This window comes from Mercenaria mercenaria, chromosome 3 (genome assembly GCF_021730395.1).
Source record: "Mercenaria mercenaria strain notata chromosome 3, MADL_Memer_1, whole genome shotgun sequence".
Lineage (NCBI taxonomy): Eukaryota > Metazoa > Mollusca > Bivalvia > Venerida > Veneridae > Mercenaria > Mercenaria mercenaria.
Window position 1 is genome coordinate 1,719,211 of NC_069363.1, and position 25,237 is coordinate 1,744,447.

The window sequence follows — 25,237 nt, forward strand, 5'->3', positions numbered from 1 at the left end:
GAGACCACCCAAAATTCTAGAAAATATACAAAATGTACATGTAAAAAATATAGATGTGAATATCACATATATAACAACTGACATGACTGTCTCATGTGTTCTGCACATCATCTTGATGAGGTGACTTTTACCAAAGTTTCATGAAAATCCTTCAAGGGGTTTATGAGATACAGAGCTCAAACCTTTGACCTCGAGTTGTGACCGTGACCTTGAGTTGACATAGCTGAATCATGAGTTTTTACTGTGGTAATCATTTGACCCAAGTTTAATGAAAATCCTTCACGGGGTTTAGGAGATACAGAGTGATCACAAAATGGAAGGCTCAAACCTTTGACCCAGTGTTGTGACCTTGACCTTGAGCCAACATGGCTGACTCATGAGTTCTGCACATCATCTAGATGAGGTGATCATTTGACCCAAGTTTCATGAAAATCCTTCAAGGGGTTTAGGAGGTATGGAGTGGACAGGAAAGTGTTACGGACAGACAGGCGGAAGGATGGATGGACGGAGACCATTCCTATAACAGTCAGCAACAGAACAATGGAAATTTTAGAGATTAACACATCCTTTAATTTCCAAAGAATATATGAATTTAATATAATGTACTTAATCATAATACTTATATCAATACAGTTTATCATGTCAGTTACTGTGCATCATTGTTTGTAAACAACTAATTTTTACTTTTATGACAGACAGGAAATCAAACAACATTTCTAACTAATCATTGTTTCTTGAACATACACATTCCTTTCAAGTGTAATCAAAATCCACTATAAGAATATTAATGTAAAACATCCTTCTGCGAGGTAGTCCCTTTCAACCACAGACACAGAAACCAAACAAGATTGTTTCCTTATGGTGTTGGCCCGGTACACTTTCTCTTTCTTTGCTGTTGATGAAGCACTTTTGGACATGGAGAAAATTACAGCATTGTCAGCTCTGTATTTCTAAAGCTTAACATTGACCCAGTCAATCTTGCCACAGAAACACTTTCATCAACAATGAATTTTTTTTTTTGGCTACACATCAATGTATTCAGTCACTGTTCAAATTTCCAATAAACGTCTGTCAAGGCAACAAGTCTGGAGTAGTTTCCTGATTCTTCCACAGATATGTAGTCCTGAAAAACACAGACAGAATAAGAGTGAAAGATATAAGAAAAGACCAAAATTGTACAGTGTCAATAAATACATTTGAAATTTAACCATTCAACGTAAAGATTGCTTCAAATTGGGAACTTCAAAATTTCAAAGAACTACTTCCTAGGATACAACGACACGGATGTACTTCAATACAGAGGTGACGCCAAATCTTACTAAATTTTAAATTAACCAAAATTTGCACACATATTCTTGTAAATTAGGGTATTATGAGAAATGTTAAACAAGGCATTCTCACTGCAAACCAAATTCTGTACTGCAGTATCACGATAAACATGAGACCTGCTTTGCAGGAAAATTGGCTGGGAAACTGGTATTTCAAGTTAAAAATACTGGTACTGATGATAAACCAAGACAGATGATAAAGTCGCCCACCTTATTCAATTGCAATTGGTTATTCATATAACTGAACACACCATCTAATAGCAACCACTTACAACACCAAATGGTGTAAACAAAAACAAAATAAGTAAATATTCTGTATAAATAAATGACTTACATTTATCTGTATAACAAAATATTTATCCAAAATTACTGGGGAATAGGGTGTTCTTTTTATGCAAGCTCACTGTCAACACAAAGGCCTGACACTGGGTCACTTTTCATTATTTGATCTGGAATGACTGTTGCAGCATTTTTGGGAAAGTTTCAATATAATACTATGAGGAAAATTTTGTAAATGACAAAGTGGTCGAATTTATCATCAGTCAACGTTCATACAGTTCCCATTTTACATACCCCTTTCAGGACCTCACATCATGTGAGTTTGCTTACTAAATATAATTTTTAATTATGTAAAGTTTTCAGCAAATGTTAAGTTTTATTTTGATACCAACCATTGATAACAATTTGCAGAAATAAAAAAGTTACAGGTAAAAAACCTCATATCCGAGTTTATCATCAGTACCAGTAGGCACGTTAGAAAAATGTTCACATCTTTGAAAATTTCTGATGGATTTTCATGAAATAAAGTTTGATGTCCCCAACTGGTCTTGAAGGATCTTTTATGCAACAGTATGCCTTATTCTTTTTTTGTAAAATGGTACATCAAATAAGAAATTATTACAAGAAATAGGAAATTTTTTGTAACCCCCCCCCCCCCCCCCCCCCCCCCCCCCAATTAAAATGATATAGTAAAACTGATATTTCAAAGACTTAAAGAACAAAATTTCAAAAGAAAGACCAATTATGATTATTACAACTATTTTCTGAAAGGAAATCATACCTATATACCATACTGTTTACTTATAATATAAGTTAAGATCAAAAGTGATTAACTGTGACTTATCACCTCTTACTGATGCATTACAAGCAGATTTTCTGATAGCTGAATTAGCATAATTATATTATCACTACAAAAACAGCAAAGAACAAATGTGTTAATGATGGTACAAAAACTACTACTAGTTATACTATTGCCTCAAATATTTACATTAAGTGTATAGAATTCAACATGTCAAAGGGAAAACTTAAAGAGACGTCCAGCTGGAGGACATTTCAAGCCAAGACATAAGAAATCACCAGCTTACCTTCTTCCTTCTAGAGCTGTGACAAATCCTGGATGTAGTTCAAATGTAAATGAAGACCAGGTGGATAAGGGCTGCTGCAAGAAACCTGAGCTTTGGCTACAACAACCGGATCTGAAAATTGAATTAAAACCATTATGGATTTGGATCAACTGATCTACATTATGAACAATGTCTATCAACAACATAGTTCTGGAAAGTGAAAAAACTTGAATATTTCACTACCCAGGGAAGAGAAATATGGACTAGGCTCAAAATTTCTATTCAAGTGCATTGCCTGAGATCTCCTTTCAAATAAAATGGAAAACTACAAAAGACTCCGGGACTGCAAAGGAGAAGCGATCAATATGCTACTTGCATCTGCCCTTCAGCATACAGCCATTATTGTCATATTCAATATTTCAGGGATCAAATTTAACTTTTTTCCCACTAGCAACACTGGGTTCCACTTGCAATTATCTAAAGGCTGTTTTATGTGCTAAATTTATTGAGTTGCTTGTTGTTGTTTGCTTTTCATATAAAATTTAAATGTTCAGCTCCACTTCCAACTTTTTCATGGTTTCAACAGGCCGGGACTTTCTGGTTTCGAAAGTATGAACCAAAGTACTCGATGATTCTTTGGACTTTTACTAATTTCTTTCAGGTCATTGCCTGTGGTGTCTCTAGCATTTTAGGCCTCCATGGGCCTTTTTCGCCCAAAGAAACTCCTTATCACCAAGCAAAACGAAAACAAATAATATGTCAAGAAGCTTACTTAGATATCCAATAATTAGGTAGCAGGGTACACTTCAAATTTTGGCCCCCGTCAATATTTGTTATAATTAGAACTTCAAGATTTTGGACATCTGTAAATTAAAGTGAGAGATAATGATTGTTAATTCTTTAGAAAATTTAAACAGCCGATACATGTAAAATTCTGATGTCAGTTGTAAAACTAACTGCTGATAGATTTGTATGAATCGATGAGTCACCTTGGCACGGGAAATTCAAATCATAGAAGGGTTCCATGCTTGTTGATTGATACTCGGGAACATATTTGCTATTTTGTCAAAAAACAAGATGGATGGGCCCCCATTCCATTAATATCCTGTAGTTCAGAAGGGACTGTTAAATTGAGAAATGCAATAAAATTTGACATTGTTCCTGCAACAGGATCATTGCTGGCTGTTAAACAAGAGCTGTCACAGGAGACAGCGCGCTCGACTATTTCGATGCTGGATAGTGAAACTGGGCACATCTGAGGAAACTAGAGCTGTAACTGGAGTGTATAATGACTCCAATTGTGGATGAAGATATTGCACAATAGCCTGAGTCTATGTCGAAAATATCAACTTAAAGTAATAAGAGAGGTAAAGATAAAATGTATCAAAACACTATATAAGTATATCCTAAGCAAAAAGGGGCATAATTCATTAAATATTGGTGCCAGAGTTATGCAGCTTGTGTCATATAGTGTGGGTGATGATGTTGAACAACTATTTTAAGTTTGAATCAAATCCATTCAGTAATAACAGAGACAGAGTGAAAGTGCATCAAAACTTTTACCTAAAATTCTAAGTAAAAAGGGGGAATAATTAATGAAAAATTGGTGCCAGAGTTATGCACCTTGCGTCATATGGTGTGGGTGATGATGTTGAACAACTATTTTAAGTTTGAATCAAATCCATTCAGTAATAACAGAGACAGAGTGAAAGTGCATCAAAACTTTTACCTAAAATTCTAAGTAAAAAGGGGAAATAATTCATGAAAAATTGTGCCAGAGTTATGCGTCTTGTGTCATATGATGTGGGTAATGATGTTGAACAATTGTTTAAGTTTGAATCAGATCCATTCCGTAATAACAGAGATAGAGTAAAAGTGCATAAAACTTTAACCTGAAATTCTAAGTAAAAAGGGAAATAATTCATGAAAAATTGTGCCAGAGTTATGCATCTTGTGTCATATGATGTGGGTGATGATGCTGAACAACTATTTTAAGTTTGAATCAGATCCATTCAGTAATAACAGAGGTAGAGTGAAAGTGCACCAAAACTAAGCTTAACCTAAAATTCTAAGTAAAAAGGGGGAATAATTCGTGAAAAAATGGTGCCAGAGTTATGCACCTTGTGTCATATGATGTGGGTGATGATGTTGAACAACTATTTTAAGTTTGAATCAAATCCATTCAGTAATAATAGAGATAAAGTGAAAGTGCATCAAAACTTTAACCTGAAAATCCAAGTGAAAAGGGGGGATAATTCATGAAATATTGGTGCCAGAGTTATGGCCCTTATGTCAGATGATGTGGATGATGATGAGGAATAAGTATTTGAAGTTTGAATCAAATCCATCAAGTAATTACAGAGATAAGTTGAAAAAAGAGAAAGTGTTAAAAAACTTTAACCAAGGTGGGGACGCGGAAAGACGCCGACGCCGGGGCGAGTAGGATAGCTGTCCTTATACTTCGTATAGTCGAGCTAAAAAGTGCAAAATTGATGATTTTGGCATGTTATTTTCAACGGATGGTTTAAAACTTTCGTTTTGATAACTTTCTGTATTCTTGTATGAGAGTCCTGATCTTGTCATTAATTAAAAGCACAAAACATGCACACAATTTATAAAATGGCCACCATGATTCTGCTCATTAGGAAAGTGAAATATTGCGGCTCGCTACATGTAAGCCTGACCAAGCCCAAAACTTGCGAATCTAAGTGTACCCTGCTACCTTACATTTGCACAACAGCAACAAGCATATACAAGTGGTCACATGATTATCGGTAAAATAACTACCCCACAGGAGCTTTTAAAGAGCAAAGGACATTTTGAGTGAATTCGTCGATTTTCAAATGTGATCCCGAAAATATTCTAGTGCCATGATTTCCAACTCCAATTTTTTTATTCTAACTCGAATTTCGCGAATTAGCAAACGCTAAATTTAATCCCTGAAACATAAAAATTGGAGATAGATTAGGGAAAATTGACTTTTTTTGGAAACATTTTCTGAAGGGAACCGTCACTTTCTTAGTAAAAATAAACCCCTGAGGCCAGAATTAGTGCTATCACAGAAAAACTTCGTATCAATGGCAATGAGTTGACAGAAGAAGTAAATTGCTTACCAGCAATTAGAGCAGCTACTCTACAGCACATTATGCTGGGAACTGCAGCTTCTGCCTAACTCACTCAATAGTTTGCTCTGGTCTAGGGAGTATTGGTGATTGGTGGTTTCATTGTAAGTTTCTACCAACACATGGAATTCTTTACCTGCAAATGAACAAAAATGACCGTGAGCATTTGTCAGCCATTCTTGAGATAAAACTCAACGGGTGTGCCATTTTGAGTGTGACAAGCAACAATTCTGCAATTAATTAATTGACACTTGAGCTTATATCAAAATATTTTACAGACTGGGCAGGACAAGATCAAGTTGACTTTTGACCTTAAAGTGTGACCTTGACCTCAGAGCTATGGGTCTGCATATTATGCATGACACATTGTCTTGTCATGGGGAACTTTTGTGTCAAGTAGTATTAAAATCCCTTATTGAATGACAGAGTTATGGATGGGAAAGGAAAAAAAAACTATTGACATTTGACCTCCAAGTGTGACCTTGACCTTTCAAATAGGGGTTGGATGTTGTCTAAGACATGTCTCCTTATTATGAGGTAATTTGTGCCAAGTATCATTAAAATCCCTTAATGGATGACAAAAGATATGGATCAGACAGGAATGAAATCTATCGACTTTTGTCCTTGAAGTGTGACCTTGACCTTTGAGCCAGGGGTCCGGGTATTTGTGCCAAGTTATATTCAAATCCTATTTTGCTTGATAAAGTTATGAACCAGAAAGGAAAAAAAACTATTGATCTTTGATACCAAAGTGTGACCTTGACCTTTGAGCTAGGGTTCTTTGTGTTAAACATGAAACATTGTCTGATTATGGGGAACACTTATGCCAAGTAAAATTTCAATCCCTTGATGGATGACAAAAATTCTGGACCAGACAGGAAACAGGCCCTGTTCATACCATGAAAACATTTGAATGCCAAGTGTGACCTTGACCTTTAATCTAGGGGTCTGAAAGTCGGTAGAGATCATCAAGATAAAACGTTCTGACCAGGTTTCATGAAGATAGGATCATAAATGAGGCCTCTACAGTGTTAAAAAGCTTTTAATGTGATTTCAGCATGTGACCTTGTTTTTTATCCCACATGGCCCAGATTCAAATACTTCATAGAGATCATCAAGATAAAACATTCTGACCAGGTTTCATAAAGATAGGGTCATAAATGTGGCCTCTAGAGTGTTAATAAGCTTTTCCTTTTATTTGAGCATGGGACCTAAATTTTGAATCCACATCACCAAGGTTCAAACTTGGTCTTGGAATCATCATTATAAACATTCTGACCAAGTTTCATGAAGACAGGGTCTTAAATATGGCCTCTATAGAGTTTAAACAAACTTTTCCTTTGATTTGAGCGGGTGGCCTAGACTTTGACTCCACATGACCAAGTTTCAAGCTTAGCCTAGGAATCATCAAGATAAACATTCTGACCAAGTTTCATAAGATAGGGTCTTAACCCTTAGACTGCTAAATTCCTAAAATGGACTGGTCCATCATTCAATTTGGGCAATACCATTTATTAATTGAAGGGGTGTTCACGCAAAGGCAAAACAACTCGCCGCCAGCAGGCTAAAGGTTAAATATGGCAACAAGCTATTTTTGCCCTTTCAGAGGCTATAACTCTGGAACTCATGGTTGGATATAGCTGGTTAAAGAAAGGAACCAAAATCTTATGATGCATGCAAGTTTGGTTAAAATCAAATCATAAATGGAACCACTATCATGCAGACAAGAAATAAATAGTTGACAGATGCAGGACGGACATCAAGTCATAAAAGCTCACACTGAGCCTCAGGTGAGCTAATAAAACGCCTGTATTGTACTTTATCATATAAAAGGGAGGTAATTTCATGTATAAACAATATGGGTGCCCTCGACCTTGACCTTTGCAATTGACATAATGTCTTGTAATGGTGAATACTTATGCAAAGTTATTTGAAGACACCAATGCATAAACAAGAGGGCCACGATGGCCCTATATAGCTCACCAGATTGACCTGGCCTACTGACCTAGTTTTTGACTCCACATGACCCAGTTACAAACTTGACCTATTGATCATAAAGGCAAACATTTTGACCAAGGTTCATAAAGATTGGATTACAACTGTGGCCTCTAGAGTGTTAACAAGCTTTTCCTTTGATTTGACCGTGTGACCTAGTTTTTGACCCCAAATGACCCAGATTCAAATCTGACCTAGAGGTCATCAAGACAAACATTCTGATCAATTCTCATGAGTTTCCAACTAAGAGTGTTAACAAGATTTTCCTCTGATCTGGCCTATTGACCTAGTTTTTGATCCCATATGACCCAGTTTCAAACCTGACCTTGAGATCATCTGACAAACATTCTGACTAAGTTTCATAAAGATTAGATTTTAACTGCGGCCTCTAGAGTGTTAACAAGCTTTTCCTTTGATTTGACCATGTGACCCAGTTTTTTTTGACCCCACATGACCCAGATCTGAATCTGACCAAGAGGTCATCACAACAAACATTCTGACAAATTCTCATGAGTTTCAAGCTTAAACTGTGGACTCTAAGCGTTAACAAGATTTTCCTTTGATCAGGCTTACTGACCTAATATTTGACCCCACATGACCCAGTTTCAAACTTAACCTAAAGATCATCTATACAAACAAGTGTCATAAAGATTGGGTCACAAATGTGGCCTCTAGTGTTAACAAGCAAATTCGATGAATTGGTATCCCCCGCCGAAAGGATTTGTGGTGAGGAATGGCAAAAAAATATATCCGGCAAAAAGTTAAGGATGTTAATAAGAAGCAAATAATTTCTTTAGTCAAAATCAATTTAAAAGAAAACTAATGTTTAATTAAAGAGTACATAATAAATGTACGATACTTTGATCCTGACTAAAGAATTTATTTTGAATGGGATATGCTTACTGTAATAAGCTTAGCTTTTAAAATTAAATGGTTAATAGAAATGTGAGCTTGAAGTTTAACTGGAATGAAATATTGTCTTTGAGAGGTTTGGCACCAGGTGTTGCTGTTTAACATGTACATTTGTACATAAAAGAACAGATGTCCTTAAGAGAACACAATCAAGTAAGATATCTTGAACATGGCTGAGGGCAAGGTTTGTGTAGTCACAACTTAACATGTTGAAGGTTTGAACATTTTTTTAAAAAAAGAAAAGGAATGGAAATATAACATGCAAGTTGTACCATTCCCCTACCTCGCTCCACCACCCAGTCATGCCCACCACTGATCATGCATCCTCTGCCCCCACCCCACTTCATCCATTTTTTATTTTTTTTTAATTTTTAATTTTCCATCAATATTTATAATCAACATGTGAAATTTTGTTTCCTCACCCGTTCCCCCGCAGCCCCACCCCACCCCCTAAAAAATAAATATATACATATATATCTATATATATACATAAATATTCATGGAACGTTTGAAAAAAATCTAAAATAAGGAATGAAATTTAAAAAAAAATTTTTTTGCGGGGGTGGGGGGGGGGGGTGGGGGGAGGATAAGAGGCTGTGACCAAGGCAAGTGGGTGACCAGGTGTGGGTGCGCAACTTCACATGTTTATAATAAATGTTCATAGAAAAGAATGAAATTCTGCCAAATGTACAAATATGTGGATTTTTAGACAATTAAAGGGCAATAACTCTGAAGTTGCAAAATAAATCCATATGAAATTGTGTGTGCACAACCACATTATAGTGCTCTAAATTCTGTTCAAGTTTCAAAGTTCAAGGTCAAATATATCAAAAGTTATGATGCAGAAATTGCCATATCTATAGATCTATAGTACCCTATATAGTTAACACTAGAAACTTCTAAGAGCCATAACTCTGGTGTTACTTGGGCAATCTGACTGAAACTTGATGGGCCCCATAACCTCATAGTGGTGAAAATGTATATGAAGTTTGTTTGAAAAAAAATCTAATTTTTTTTGTGTGTGTGGGGGGGGGGGGGGGGGGGGGGGAGGGGTGTGATCAAGGTAAGGGTGTGACCAGGTGTGGGTACACAACTTCACATGTTTACAATAAATGTTCATGGAAAGAAATTTAATGAAATTCTACCAAATGGTAAGTTTGTTATGTACAAGTATGTGGATTTTTATACAATTAAAGGGCAATAACTCTTAATTTACAAATAAATCCGAACGAAATTGTGTGTACACAACCACATTATGGTGATCTAAATTTTGTTTAAGTTTCAGAGTTCTAGGTCAAATATATCAAAAGTTATGATGCAGAAATTGCCAGATTTATGGTACCCTATATAGTTAACACGACAACTATAGAGTTAATAGACAAAATATCGAACAGTATGTGAAACTTAACTTATTTCTATGTCCAAAAAAGGGCCATAACTGAGGTAAAGTCCTTGTCCTAGGTAAGTAGACTAAGAAGGTAAACAAGTGGTCAAAGTTTCAAAGCCATATGACAAACAGGTTAGGAAAAATACGAACGGGTAAGAAAAGCTTAACTGATTTCCAAGTCCAAAAAGGGCCATAGTTCAACCAAAATACTTGACAGAGTTATGTACACTTGTCTACAGACGGAAATCATGATGATAAGCAAGTGTTCAAAGTTTCAAAGCCACATGTCAAATAGTTTTGACAAAGCATGGATTTGTATGAAAACTGAACCAATTTCCAAGTCCAAAAAGGGCCATAATTCAGCCAACATCTTTGACAGAGTAATGTACTCTTGCCTACAGACAGAAATCATGATGATAAACAATTGTTCAAACTTTCAAAGCCACAGGTCAAATAGTTTTGACAAAACATGGACTTGTACAAAAATTGTACCAATTTCCAAGTCCAAAGAAGGGCCATTATTCAGCCAAAATAGTTGACAGTGCTATGTACTCCTGCCTACAGATAGAGACTGTTATAATAAACAAGTGATAAAAGTTTCAAAGCCATATGTCAAATACTTTACACAAACTCAGAACTGGTACGAAAAACCTAACCAAGATTTCTAAGTTGAAAGGGGCCATAACTCAGTGTTGAAAGTTTCAAAGCTTTATCTCAAAAGACTTTGTCAAAATGTGGACTGGTATGAAAAACTTAACCAAGATGTGACGCAGACACTGACATCGACGCCGTGGTGAGTAGGATAGCTCTACTTATTCTTCGAATAGTCGGCCTAAAAACTAGGAAAGTAGGTCATGGTAAAGATTATTCAAGATAACTACTGAAATCTGTTAAAAAATTATACAGGTGGTCCAAATCTCTTTGCTGTAGCTTTAAAAACAAGAAAGTAGGTCTGACAGTCGCTCAGGGTTAACAATATTAAAAAGTATTGAAATCTGTATCAGAAGTTATACATGTGGTCCAAATTTCTATGCTGTATCTTCAAAAAACAAGAAAGTTCGTCAGTAGGTCAGGATTAAGACTATTCAAGATGAGTATTGAAATCTGTATCAAAAATTATAATTTCTATCCTGTAACTTCAACAAGAAAATATTAAAAGGTTTTTCCTTTCGAACAATCTTGGTAGAGGTCCATTAGATAATGTTACATACAAAATATCAAAGCCCTAGGCAATGTGGTTTTGGACAAGAAGATTTTCAAAGTTTTTCCCTATATAAGTCTATAGAACCCTTGTGACCCCCAGAACGGGGCCATATTTGACCCTAGGGGGATAATTTGAACAATCTTGGTAGAGGACCACTAGATGATGCTACATACCAAATATCAAAGCCCTAGGACCAGTGGTTTTGGACAAGAAGATTTCTGTCTAACGTTTTATCTTTTGGTTACTATGGCAACCAGAGTTTTGTATGGAATTCAATTATTTGAAATTTTTTTTAAGAAAACCATCCAAGGAACATCCCTGTGAAGTTTCATCAAAATTGGCCGAGTGGTTTAGGAGATGTTGTTTAAAGGAGTGTGGACTGACAGCCGGACACTGGACAGTGAGTGACCACAATAGCTCACCCTGAGCTAAGGTGAGCTAAAAACATGTCTCCCACCATTTACAGTACCCCTGTGTGGAAGTATTTGAGGGGAAGGACCTCCTATGAAGACTAATCTTGATTTGCAAGTTGTGGTTTGTAAGTTATTTTGTAAAACCTACGCTAATAATTATAACCATTTTCGTCTTTCTATAGACAAAAACTTATTCAATTTATGATATATGACATTGTATTACTTTATCAGTCAAAAAATAAATACTGATGATTTTCCTTGAATTTATATTATGTCATCATAAGATACGAGACATTTGAAAAGATGTTACTGAAGTGTAAGATTAACAATATTCAGGTTGTTAATTGTTACCGCTTAATATAGAAAGAATGTGATCTTTGATTCACTATTCTGTTTCGCAAAAGTTTCAAAGCTGCAGCTCTTATAATTTTTGTGAAAAGGTGGACCTAAACAAAAATTATAACCAACTCTGACATTGACGCCGGCGATCAAGTAACAACAATATCTCGTAGATTTTTTCAAAAATTAGACAAGCTAAAAAGATCCAAATACAATGTCCATATATCCTAATATTTGTATTCGCTAGTTGTTCCTTCTGGTGTCTGCCCAGTATCATTTTATTGTCTTTGCTGTCCTATCACTGTCTTCATAGACATTTGTCAAGGCCATCTGGTCGGGAGTACTTTTTTAATCCTTCCGCACGGGAATGTGGTCCTGCAAAAAACAGACAAAACAACTGTTAGACGCATCAGAAATGACATAAAATTTACACAATGTCAATAAATACATTTGAAATTTAACCAGTCAAAACAGTGATGGCTTCAAAACGGAGACTTCACAATTTCGAAGAACTGCTTCCTAGAATACAACAACCTGGAAGTACTTCAATACTGGGGCGACAGCTTAATCTAACCAAATTTTTAATTTAGCCAAAATGTTCCCTTAAAATCTTGTAACTTAGGGTCATGCTAGAAATTTATTCAAGACATTCTCATTGCAAATCAAATTCTATACCACAGAAACATTTCAAACACTAGAGCTGCTTTTGAGAAAAGCGCATGTCTCCCACAACTGCCTTATCATCTAAACACTAAGTCAGTCTTTTTTTACTGTTTAGTCACAACAAATATACCTCTGAAGAGTAAAATGGCTGATTTTCAGTAATTCAAGGGCCATAATTCTGAAGTGCCTATGCCAATTTTGCTAGTTATCGAACCTGGGAAAGGACTTATGGTCACACACATTTTGTTCCAGTTTGGTGAAGTTCGGATGAGAAATATTTGACTTAAAGTGCAGTCAAGTGTAAAAAGGCTGATTTTTGGTAATTCAAGGGCCATAATTCCTAAGTGCCTGGGCCGATTTGACTAGTTATCAATCTTGGCCAAGGTCTTATTGGCAAACACATTTTGTTCAAGTTTTGGTGAAGATCGGATAAGAAATGTTTGATTTAGAGTGCGGACAAGATGAATGGTTTTTGGTGCATGTTTGAGAATGAAAATGTCAGCATTTTTATGAGTCTAAGTGATTCATTAATTAATGTCAAGGGCCATAATTCTGAAGTGTCTTGGCCGATATGGCTAGTTATCGAACTTGGGCGAGGTCTTGTGGTCAAACACATTTTGTTCAAGTTTGGTGAAGATCGGAAGAGAAATATTCGACTTAGAGTGCGGACAAGCTCTGTGACAGACAGACAGACAGACATACAGACTGGAGTAAATGAGTATGTCTCCCACACCACTGTGTGGTGGGAGACATAACGAAACCTACTTTGCGGACAAGATGGCTCAGAAACTGGAATTCTGAAGGGAAAAGGCACATAACAAAAATTTCAATTAGATTTTCATGAAATCAACTGTGATGTCACCAGCTGGTCTTGACGTATTTTATTTAACTTTAAGCCATGTGTTTTGTAAAAGGGGCATTATTTTGTAAAAATGAAAATCAGAGATATGGATCCTGTTCAATGCATTTCAAGCCATCACAGTGGACAAATGTGTGAAGTTTTAATCCATTCCCATTAGTGGGTACTTTGATACCAGCTCACATAAAAAACAACCAAAAATTCCTAAGTTGAAAAAGGGGCATAGTTTTATAAACAAGAGGGCCATGATGGCCCTACATCACTCACCTGATTAAGACTATTTAAGATGAGCATTGAAATCTGTATCAAACACAATACATGTGGTCCAAATCTTTTTGCTGTAGCTTCAAAAACAAGAAGGTCAGTAGGTCATGGCTAAGAACATTAAAGATTAGTATTGAAATCTTTATCGAAAGTTTTCGACATGGTCCAAATTTCTATGCTGTTAAGATTGGTGTGCAAAACTGTATATGTCATCCAAATTTCAAGGCTGTATCTCAAGAAACAAAAATGTAGGTCAGAAGGTCAAGGTCACAGTCAAGTGACCCCTAATTACTTGGGGTCATCAGGTAATTATAATTAAACAGTCTAGGAAATATGATCAGCTAATTTTTGAAGTATATTTTCCTGTATAACTCATACACAAGTGACCCCCGGGCGGGGCCTCTTTTCACCACAGGGGCATAGTTTGAACAATTTTGTTAGAGAACCAATAAGCAATGCTACATACCAAATATCAAAGGCTTGCGCCTTGAACTTTCAGACAAGATTTTTTTCCCCTATGAAATGTAAAACTTGGGGCCCACGGACAGGGCCTCTTTTCACCCCAGGGGCATAATTTGAACAATTATGGTAGAAGACCACTAGGCAAGCAACATACCAAATATCAAATGCCTTGGCCTTTCAGTTTCAGGCAAGAAGATTTTTACAGGTTTTTTCCTATGTAAGTCTATGTAAAACCTGGGACCCTCTGGGTGGGGCCTCTATTCACCTAAGGGGCATAATTTGAATAATCTTTGTGAAGGACCACTAGGCAATGACAATGACAATGACAATTTCTTTATTGATATATAGGCCACCGGCCCAAAACAACATAATGTTTACACAAGTATTATTATGCTAATGTACAGAGCAGTGTAAATTTTACAAGTCGGTTTCAAACAATGTAATATCAAACATATACACATAATTTCACTTCATAGTCATATCCTTACCATCTTTAAGTATGATCTGTGAACTGTTTATGAATTGTAACTTAATAACCATATTTTCTATAATATTAAACTTTTTTAAACTGCAGGTAATTTGTAGTACAATTTTAAGTGTTTATTTATAATTTTACCGTGGTCGAAAAAAGATATTTGAAAGTTCTGTATATATCTGTGTTTTAATTCAACCGTTGTGAAATTTTAACCAATAGCCTTAAATGAAACGAAACAGAAAGGCATACTTACTAATCATAACACAAAATGTAGTTGGTAAAGTGTGTATATATTCATACAAGAGGACCATGATGGTCCTGAATCGCTCACCTCTTCCCACATGACCCAGTTTTGAGTATGACATTGTTTTTTCTATTATTTGACATAGTGACCTAGTTTTTGAGCTCATGTGACCCAGTTTTGAACTTGACCTAAATATTATCAAAATAAAAATTCTGACCAATTTTCATGAAGATCCATTGAAAAATATGGTCTCTAGAGCGGTCACAAGGTTTTTCTATTATATGACCTATTGACCTAGTTTTCGAAGGTACGTGACCCTGTTTTGAACTTTGCCTAGATATCGTCAAGGTGAACATTCTCACTAATTTTCATGAAGATCTCATGAAAAATATGGCCTCTAGAGAGGTCACAAGGTTTTTCTATTTTTATACCTACTGGCCTAGTTTTTGACTGCATGTGACCCAGTTTCGAAAATGACCTAGATATCATCGAGGTGAACATTCAGATCAATTTTCATGAAGATCCATTGAAAAATATGGCCTCTAGAAAGGTCGAAAGATTTTAATAATTTTAGAACTACTGACCTAGTTTTTGACCGCAGTTGACCCAGTTTCAAACTTGAACTAGATATCATCATGATGAACATTCAGACCAATTTTCATACAGATCCCATGAAAAGTATGGCCTCTAGAGAGGCCACAAGGTATTTTTATTATTTGACCTACTGACCTAGTTTTTTAAGGCACGTGACCCAGTTTCAAACTTGACCTAGACATTATCAAGGTGAACATTCTGACCAATTTTTATGGAGATCCATTCACAAGTATGGCCTCTAGAGAGGTCACAAGGTTTTTCTATTTTTAGACCTACTGACCTAGTTTTTGACTGCACATGACCCTGTTTCAAACTTGACCTAGATATCATCAAGGTGAACATTCAGACCAATTTTCATACAGATCCCATGAAAAATATGGCCTTTAGAGAGGTCACAATGTTTTTCTATTATTTGACCTACTGACCTAGTTTTTGATGGCACGTGACCCAGTTTCGAACTTCACCTAGATATCATCAAGATGAACATTCAGACCAACTTTCATACAGATCCCATGAAAAATATGGCCTCTAGAAAGGTCACAAGGTTTTTCTATTATTTGACCTACTGACCTAGTTTTTGATGGCACGTGACCTACTTTCGAACTTGACCTAGATATCATCAAGGTGAACATTCTGACCAATTTTCATGAAGATCTCATGAAATATATGGCCTCTAGAGAGGTCACTATTTTTTTCTATTTTTAGACCTACTGACCTAGTTTTTGACCGCACATGACCCAGTTTCGAACTTGATTTAGATATCATCAAGATGAACATTCAGACCAACTTTCATACAGATCCCATGAAAAATATGGCCTTTAGAGAGGTCACAAGGTTTTTCTATTATTTGACCTACTGACCTAGTTTTTGATGGCACGTGATCCAGTTTCGAACTTGACCTAGATATTATCAAGGTGAACGTTCTGACCAATTTTCATGAAGATCTTGTGAAATATATGGCCTCTAGAGAGGTCACAAGGTTTTTCTATTTTTAGACCTACTGACCTAGTTTTTGAAGGCACGTGACCCACTTTCGAACTTGACCTAGATATCATCAAGGTGAACATTCTGATTAATTTCCATGAAGATCTTGTGAAATATATGGCCTCTAGAGAGGTCACAAGGTTTTTCTATTTTTAGACCTACTGACCTAGTTTTTGAAGGCACGTGACCCACTTTCGAACTTGACCTAGATATCATCAAGGTGAACATTCTGATTAATTTCCATGAAGATCTTGTGAAATATATGGCCTCTAGAGAGGTCACAAGGTTTTTTCTATTTTTAGACCTACTGACCTACTTGTTGATGGCACGTGACCCAGTTTCGAACTTGACCTAGATATCATCAAGGTGAACATTCTGACCAATTTTCATGAAGATCTTGTGAAATATATGGCCTCTAGAGAGGTCACAAGGTTTTTCTATTTTTAGACCTACTGACCTAGTTTTTGATGGCATGTGACCCAGTTTCGAACTTGACCTAGATATCATCAAGATGAACATTCTGACCAACTTTCATACAGATCCCATGAAAAATATGGCCTCTAGAAAGGTCACAAGGTTTTTCTATTATTTGACCTTCTGACCTAGTTTTTGATGGCACGTGACCTACTTTCGAACTTGACCTAGATATCATCAAGGTGAACATTCTGACGAATTTTCATGAAGATCTTGTGAAATATATGGCCTCTAGAGAGGTCACAAGGTTTTTCTATTTTTAGACCTACTGACCTAGTTTTTGATGGCACGTGACCCAGTTTCGAACTTGACCTAGATATCATCAAGATGAACATTCTGACCAACTTTCATAAAGATCCCATGAAAAATGTGACCTCTAGAGTGGTCACAAGCAAAAGTTTACGGACGGACGCACGGACGGACGCACGGACGGACGACGGACACCGCACGATCACAAAAGCTCACCTTGTCACTTTGTGACAGGTGAGCTAAAAATAGATAATATCGTTTGATATCTTTAGGTACTGCATGGTTCCCTTTAATGGAAAAGGGTACAAATATGTACATGTGTGTCATTTGTTTAACAATTGTATAACTAGTAAATACATAATTTTACAAGAAAGTAATTTACATGTAAAAATATACATACAGCAACATCATCTGGTATGTTAAGTTTTTTACATTTGAACAATATTGTGAAAATTCACTGGTAATTGCATAATTCTACAAGCAATTAATGTAATTATATACATACAGTAACATCATGGTATGTTAAGTTATTAGCCGTGCTAGGCAATGCTACATATCAAATATCAAAATCCTAGGAATTGCAGTTTCAAACAAAAAGGTTTTTAAAGTTTTTCCTATATAAGTCTATGTAAAAATTGGTACCCCCGGGGCAGGGCCTCTTTTGAACAATTTTAGTAGACAACCATAAGGCAATGCTACATACCAAATATCAAAGGTCTAGGTCTTGTGGTTTCAGACAAGAAGATTTTTAAAGTTTTTTCCTATATAAGTCTATACAAACCATGTGACCCCTGGGGCGGGGCCATATTTGACCCTAGGGGAATAAGTTGAACAATCTTGGTAGAGAACCACTATATAATGCTACATACCAAATATCAAAGCCCTAGGCCCTGTGGTTTTGGACAAAAAGATTTTTTAAGTTTTTCCTTTTGGTTGCCATGGCAACCAGAGTTCTACTTGGAATTAAATTATTTGAATAATTTTGAAAGGGGGCCGTCCAAGGATCATTCCTGTGAAGTTTGGTGTAATTCTGTCAAGTGGTTTTCAAGAAGAAGATTTTTTTAGGAATTGTTGACCGACACACGACGCACAACGGACATTGAGCGATCACAAAAGCTCACCATGAGCCTTTGGCTCAGGTGAACTAAAAAGCAAACTATAGTTATGGAACCTGTGCAGTGTGAATTTATCACAGTGAATAAGTGTGTGTTTCAATTCATTTCCACAAGCTGATGCCAACGATTGACTTCAATAGCTCTACCTATGAGGCAGACTAGATGTCCAAAGGCAGCACGTTGACCCCACTAATTGACAACTGAGTTGAAGAGAACAGGGTTATGTAATGCTATACAGTGCATACTGTGCAATACTCCTGTCCATTGCTAAAATGTCAATGTTAAGTGTGTGTCTAAATCCTGACAAAATGTATTATACCTATAGTCTTTTTACCTTTGATCTTTAAGTATGACCTTAACCTTTGAGCTACTGACATAGATCATGAAACATACCATATCATCATAGCGAACATTGGTGCCAAAGACTGTTCCACAACGTCAAGGTTATGGCACAGACAAGCTCTAAATTGATCTTTGGCCCAAAGGCAAAGTGTAACCTTGACCATTAAGATCAGGACCTGGAGTGTGTGCAAAGTATTTTTTCACTGAGGCACACATTTCTGCCAAATAAAATTATTTCTTCTTCATTGTTTAAGGAAGCTATTGTCTTAACGTAACAAATCTGGATGGATTGTACACACACACAGAACTGGTATTAAGGCAACTACATAAATACTGTGAAATCATTAATATTCGTGGGGGACTAATTTTCGTGGATTTCATGGTTGAGTCAATCCACGAAATTTAATCCTAACAAACAAGTAAAATTCACATTCATTTTATGTTTAAAAGTTTAAATCCATGAATTCATATCCCCACGAAATTGCCATTTTGACCAAAACCACGAAATTTCATTCCAATGAAATTTAATGATTTTACAGTAACAAGCTCACCGCAAGCAGGATCGGCAATAATAAAAACCAACAGACAGGCACAATGACTCCTAAATCTGAACCATAAACACTGTTTGAGAAGGTAATATCAATCAACTGTTTATCAAAGTTATCATACACAATCTCCTGTAATATAGGTTTTACTCCTTAAAAGTTGCATTATTAGTTTAGTTAATACAAATTTATTTTAGATCAACTGTGAAACAAGTTCTAAAATGTATAAATAACAAATATAAATCCCATTCGACATCTCTGTCCTGATGAAATCCATTGTCACGCAAGTATGAGATAAGAGTCCAGATTCCGTTTTAATGTTATGTAATGTGCTAGGCAAGATAATTACTGGTACCAATTTTTCATGTTATCACTGCAGTATAAGAAATTTGAATCACAAAACGCCCTTAAGCCCCTTTTTTTGTTAAATTTATATAACTTGAACACATTCTATTTAATTCAACAAAACAATACCTACCATAACTTTGTACTTGAGGTAGTGGTATCTGCTTTTGATACATGAATACTGCCTTCATCTGATACTGTAATGAAAAGTTGACTGTGTATACAAATGATTAAAATAAAATGAGCACTGAAGTACCAATACCTATTTAAATGACTTACTAATCTTCTCCCTTATTTACCTTTAGGTAATATAGGTTCAAGTTTTAAAAATGACAATAGTTAGATATAGACTAGTTTCAATTAACTTGACTAGGCAAGTGCTGAATTAATGAACTTTGAAACAGCATGAGCAACATTTTTGTCCCAACTTCAACATATTACAAAAGAGTTTCTACTAGTCACGACAGTCTTACAAATCAGAACAGCATGGACAAACTTAATATAGGATCACTTTTTTAACAAGGCAATCTGTAACATCTATGGTTGCTTCCTGAAATTACTGTAGCATAAGAGGCTTTTCAGTCAAGAAATGTGGTCAGCAGGAGTTGTGGCATAATTTGAACAATTTGTTAAAGTCTCAGCCACTAAGCAATGCTACATACTGAATATCAAAAGCCTAGGCCTTGAACTTTCAGTCTAGAAGATTTTTAGAAGTTCTTTCCTATGTAAGTCTATGTAAAACTTGGGACCCCCAGGGCAGGGCCTCTTTTTACCCCAGAGGCATAATTTGAACAATCTTGGTAAAGGACCACTAGGCAATGCAACATACCAAAAATCAAAAGCCTATAAGCCTTGCAGTTTTAGACAAGAAGATTTTTGAAGTTTTTTCCTATATAAGTGTATGTAATACTTGGGACCCCCGGGGCGGAGCCTCTTTTCACCCCAGGGGCATAATTTGAACACTCTTGGTAGAGAACCACAAGGCAATGCTATATACCAAACATCAAAGGTCTAAGTCTTGTGGTTTCAGACAAGAAGATTTTTAAAAAAAATCCTATTTAAGTCTATGTAAAACTTGAGACCCCTGGGGCAGGGCCTCTTTTCACCCCAGGGGCATCATTTGAAAAAATTTAGTAGGGAACCAAAAGGCAATGCTATAAACCAAATATCAAAGGCCTAGGTCTTTTGGTTTTAGACAGAAGATTTTTTAGGTTTTTTCCTATATAAGTCTATGTATAACTTGGGACCCCGGGACAGGGCCTCTTTTCACCCCAGGGGCACAATTTGAACAATCGTTATACAGGACCATTAGATGATGTCACATGCCAAATATTGAGGCTCTATGCCTTGTGGTTTTTGACAAGAAGATTTTCAAAGTTTTCCCTATATAAGTCTATGTAAACCATGTGACCCCCAGGGCGGGGCCACATTTGACCCTAGGGGAATAATTTGAACAATCTTGCTAGAGGACCACTAGATGATGCTACATACCATATATAAAAGCCCTATGTACTATGGTTTTGGACAAAAAGATTCTTAAAGTTTTTCCTTTCGGTTGCCATGGTAACCAGAGTTCTAATGGAATTCAATTCTTTGAACAATTTTTAAAGAAGACCATCCAAGGAACATCCCTGTGAAATTTCATCAAAATTGGCCTGATGGTTTAGGAGGAGATGTTGTTTAAAGGAAAGTGTGGACAAACAGACGCCGGACGGTGAGCGATCACAACAGCTCACCCTGAGCCTTTGGCTCAGATGAGCTAAAAATATGGATCACACACAGTTATGGTTCCTTAACACTGCACTTCCTCTCAATGAATTCTATCATTGTATAAACCTACAACTTGGTACCTTCAATCCTCTGGACAAAAAGTGTGACAGACCAATGGACGGACAAGGTGGTGACTATATGCCCCCACCCCACTCCTTCGGAAGCATAAAAATTATACCAATGCTTGTTAAAACAAAAACTGAAACAAATTCTGCTCAAGATCATACCCTCCTGAACATCATTATCATCCCTGCACAGGTCTTCATGATCACAACCAGTGTGGTCCTCTCCATACAGATCTAAAATAAAAGTTGAACAATTCAATATAAGATTTATCTGAATGGAGTCAGAAAGAAATTATAACATAGTCAAAATTGCTAATGTAAGCACAATGTCATGATTTCAGCCACCAATGCCTGAAATTAGCCATTTGTAGTTGTATTATGCCACTAATGACGCCTAAAATGTCGTCAAAGTTAATACAAAATGACCACAATAAATGTTGGGACATTATCTTGACAAAAACATTGCCAATTCAAAATATTTGTTATTATTATTATTATTATAATACCAGATTTATATAGTGCCCTTTTCATGATAAACGCGTTCAAAGGTGCTTTACATTTAACAAACACAGCCACACAGGGCGCGAAATTCATCCTCACAGACACAGAGCGATCTGACCAGAGGGACAGAGTGAGATTAAGCCCCCAGAACAGATAAAGAGAAATCTTTTTATAGATACAATCTTGTCCGGCTAACTTAGCCTAGCTCTTTGTGAATAGACAGATCAGGTTCTTTAACGTGCCCGGTGTATAGCACCTATACACGCGAAGCAGTCTTTCCTGGGAAGTACAAGTACAGGCCTCTAAGTTAGGTAGGAGACACTCAAGAGCATCTCAGAAATTTCCACTGTCTGGACCGGGATTATCTATTTGATCTACTTGTTTATTTCTTTACACAACCACAGCAGAATCCCAAATTAGAGCAGTCAAAACAAGTAACTTTAAGTATCTTTAACAGAATTGTCTATGCCCATATGCTGGACTATTGAAAGTAATTTTGAACAAGAGGCCCAACTGGGCCAAAGTCGCTCACCTGAAGAAAACCTTAACCATCTGACTTTGATTATAACTAGGTTTGGTGAAAATCTTTTAAGTTGTTCATTAAAACAAAAGTTATTTAATTTTTTCTTCTATATTTTACTGTCATGTATAAAAATGCATAATCATGAGGAGAATTCATTTAATGGTATTTCTATTTTAAGGTATTGGACCCCTAATAGTAATGTTTGAAAATGGTATTTGCTACATATATTCTTAAAGTTGACTGTGTTTTTTCTATTGAGTTGCAAATTTTAAACAACTTTTACTGTGCCATTTTTTTTACAAATTTTGTATAATTTATGGTATTACCTCAAGTTCACGTAGAGACAAATTGCAGAGAACTCATTACACCATTAAATTTAATAAAAGAAACACCAAACTATTGGTAAACAATAAAAAAAACCATAAAATAAAACTGTCAATATCATTTTGTCTAGGGTGCCTCAAGTAAACGGATTTAACGAGAAAGAATTCTAACTCCAACATTGAAAAATTATGGTCCAGCCCTGTAGGACTGTTTTAAATTTTGTTAACTTCATTCAAAAATAATCTTGGAGCAGATGTAAAACCTACCTACATTTCTTCAACAATATGTAATCTAAAGAGTAAAGGCAAAATAGAGAACTTTGACCACATGTAACTCAGTGTTTTTAAAGGTCTAACTCCACCCACTTCTGTTTCAAAGGTAAATTCACTTTGAACAGCAAAAAGTTGCTTACCAAATGAAATATTTCCACTTTTGTATAATAAATCAATAATAAGTCTTGAAAAAAGTAAAAGCTTACTAGGAAAAATGGAAAATAAGGGAAAAAATGGTCCCAGCGGGGCTTGAACCTACGCCCCCTGAAAAATTTCGGTCAAAGTAGGTTTATTGTAGGAATTGAATACTCTTCAAAAAGGAGGTACTCTATTACGGGTCTAATACCTTAACTGTAGTGGCCCTAAAGGGCCCATTTTTGAGAGAGAGAGAGAGACAGATAGCTAAATAGATAGACAGATAGATAGCTAGATAGATAGATTTAACAAACTAGATGCCCACGGGCAACATGTCGAGCCCGTCAGCTGTCTAAAGGACTGGGAGTTGCACACGACACTCTGCCTCATTGAGGCAAATATTTATGCCAAATAAAAAAAAGATTGCAAAAAGTTACAATACAAGTTATTTGTAGTAACAACAATGGGAAGTAAATCTAAAAAAACAAAAACAAAAAAAACCAACAAAAATTTGAAGTCAATACACAAAAATCCTTAACAGTAGAGATAGGTAAAAAAAACACCTCAAAATTGGATGTAACATGCATGTTGTACTGCAGAAAAGTGGTCTTGATTTTTCCCTATGACCAGTAATAAAAAAAAGTTACAATATAAGCTATTTATAGTAACAACAAAGGGAAGTAATTCTAGGTTCTTGCGCATGACACTCCATCTAATGATGGTGAATAATTGTGCCAAGTAACATCAAAATCTCTCTATGCATGAAGAAGAAATGCTCCGGACAAAGTCATTCTTGTATCTGACTTCTGACATTTGACCTCTAAGTGTGACCTTGACCTTTGACCTAAGGACCTGGTTTTTGCACATGACACTCCGTCTCATGGTGGTGAACATTTGTTCCAAGTTACATCAAAGTTCCATGCATGAAGAAGAAATGCTCCGGACAAAGTTGTCATTCTTGTATCCTTTGACCTCTAAGTGTGACCTTGACCTTATACCTAGGGACCTGATTCTTGCGCATGACACTCCGTCTTATGATAGTGAACAATTGTGCCAAGTTACATCAAAATCCCTCCATGCATGAAGAAGAAATGCTCCGGACAAAGTCATTATTGAATTTGACCTTTGACCTCTAAGTGTGACCTTGACCTTTGAGATAGGAACTGGGGTTTGCGCATGACACTCCGTCTCACTGAGGTTAACATTCATGCCAAATATAAACAAGATTGCTCCATGCATGTCAAAGTTATGGTCCGGACAAACAAATCCGGACGGACGCACGCATGCACTCACGCACATACACCGAACAGCCATTTGGACAACTATGTCTTCTCTTCCGCAAGCGGGCTCGACAAAAACGTGTAATGTGAATTGGGTAATAAAGTAACAGTTTGTTTTTTTACCACTGCTGACATGTCATTAACATATATTTCAAAGAGCAAAACCCAGTACATGCTCAACAGCCAAAAATAATTTAGTGGTTCTTTTGCAAAACCAGTCACTGGTCATAGCACTTCCATTACCTTATATTTGAATAATATACCAAAACTAAGATTTTAACATTATTTATAAAACTTAAAAGGGATTCTCTGACAGTAAATCAACTTTTTGAATACAGTACTGGTGCACGTATTAAAACCAACAAACAGTAGGTACAAGCCAAGTCAGGAAAAATACCATCAGTGCAACCATTACTGGATATTCCCATCTGCACCTACAAACAGTGAAAGAATCTTATAGTTTATATATGAATGGAATACTGTTGAAAGCAGTGTTAACATTAACAATACCAAACAAACAGTTAACTCATCATCATTCATATATTTACCTAATTCATGTGGCTATCGAGCACGCTTGGAGTGTCTGGGATTTCTAGAAAAGCAACAAGCATGTTTAATCTCATTCTACCTAAATTTAAAACCTAGTTTAAGACCACAGAACTAAAATCCTGATTTTTTTATTTAGTCTCTTATTTTATGCATTTGCAAC

The 25,237-nt window shown here is 36.1% G+C and overlaps 1 long non-coding RNA gene across 1 annotated transcript; it reads right to left on the reverse strand.

The window, feature by feature from the left end:
* On the reverse strand, window positions 1-25,100 carry LOC123532850 (uncharacterized). The gene is made up of 6 exons (XR_008370065.1): window positions 25,077-25,100; window positions 21,656-21,727; window positions 19,792-19,855; window positions 5,785-12,418; window positions 2,693-2,803; window positions 1-1,123 (listed from the first exon to the last, which is right to left on the reverse strand). It is a non-coding gene; the product is annotated as an uncharacterized LOC123532850 (long non-coding RNA).
* Between the last annotated feature and the right edge of the window lie 137 nt (window positions 25,101-25,237).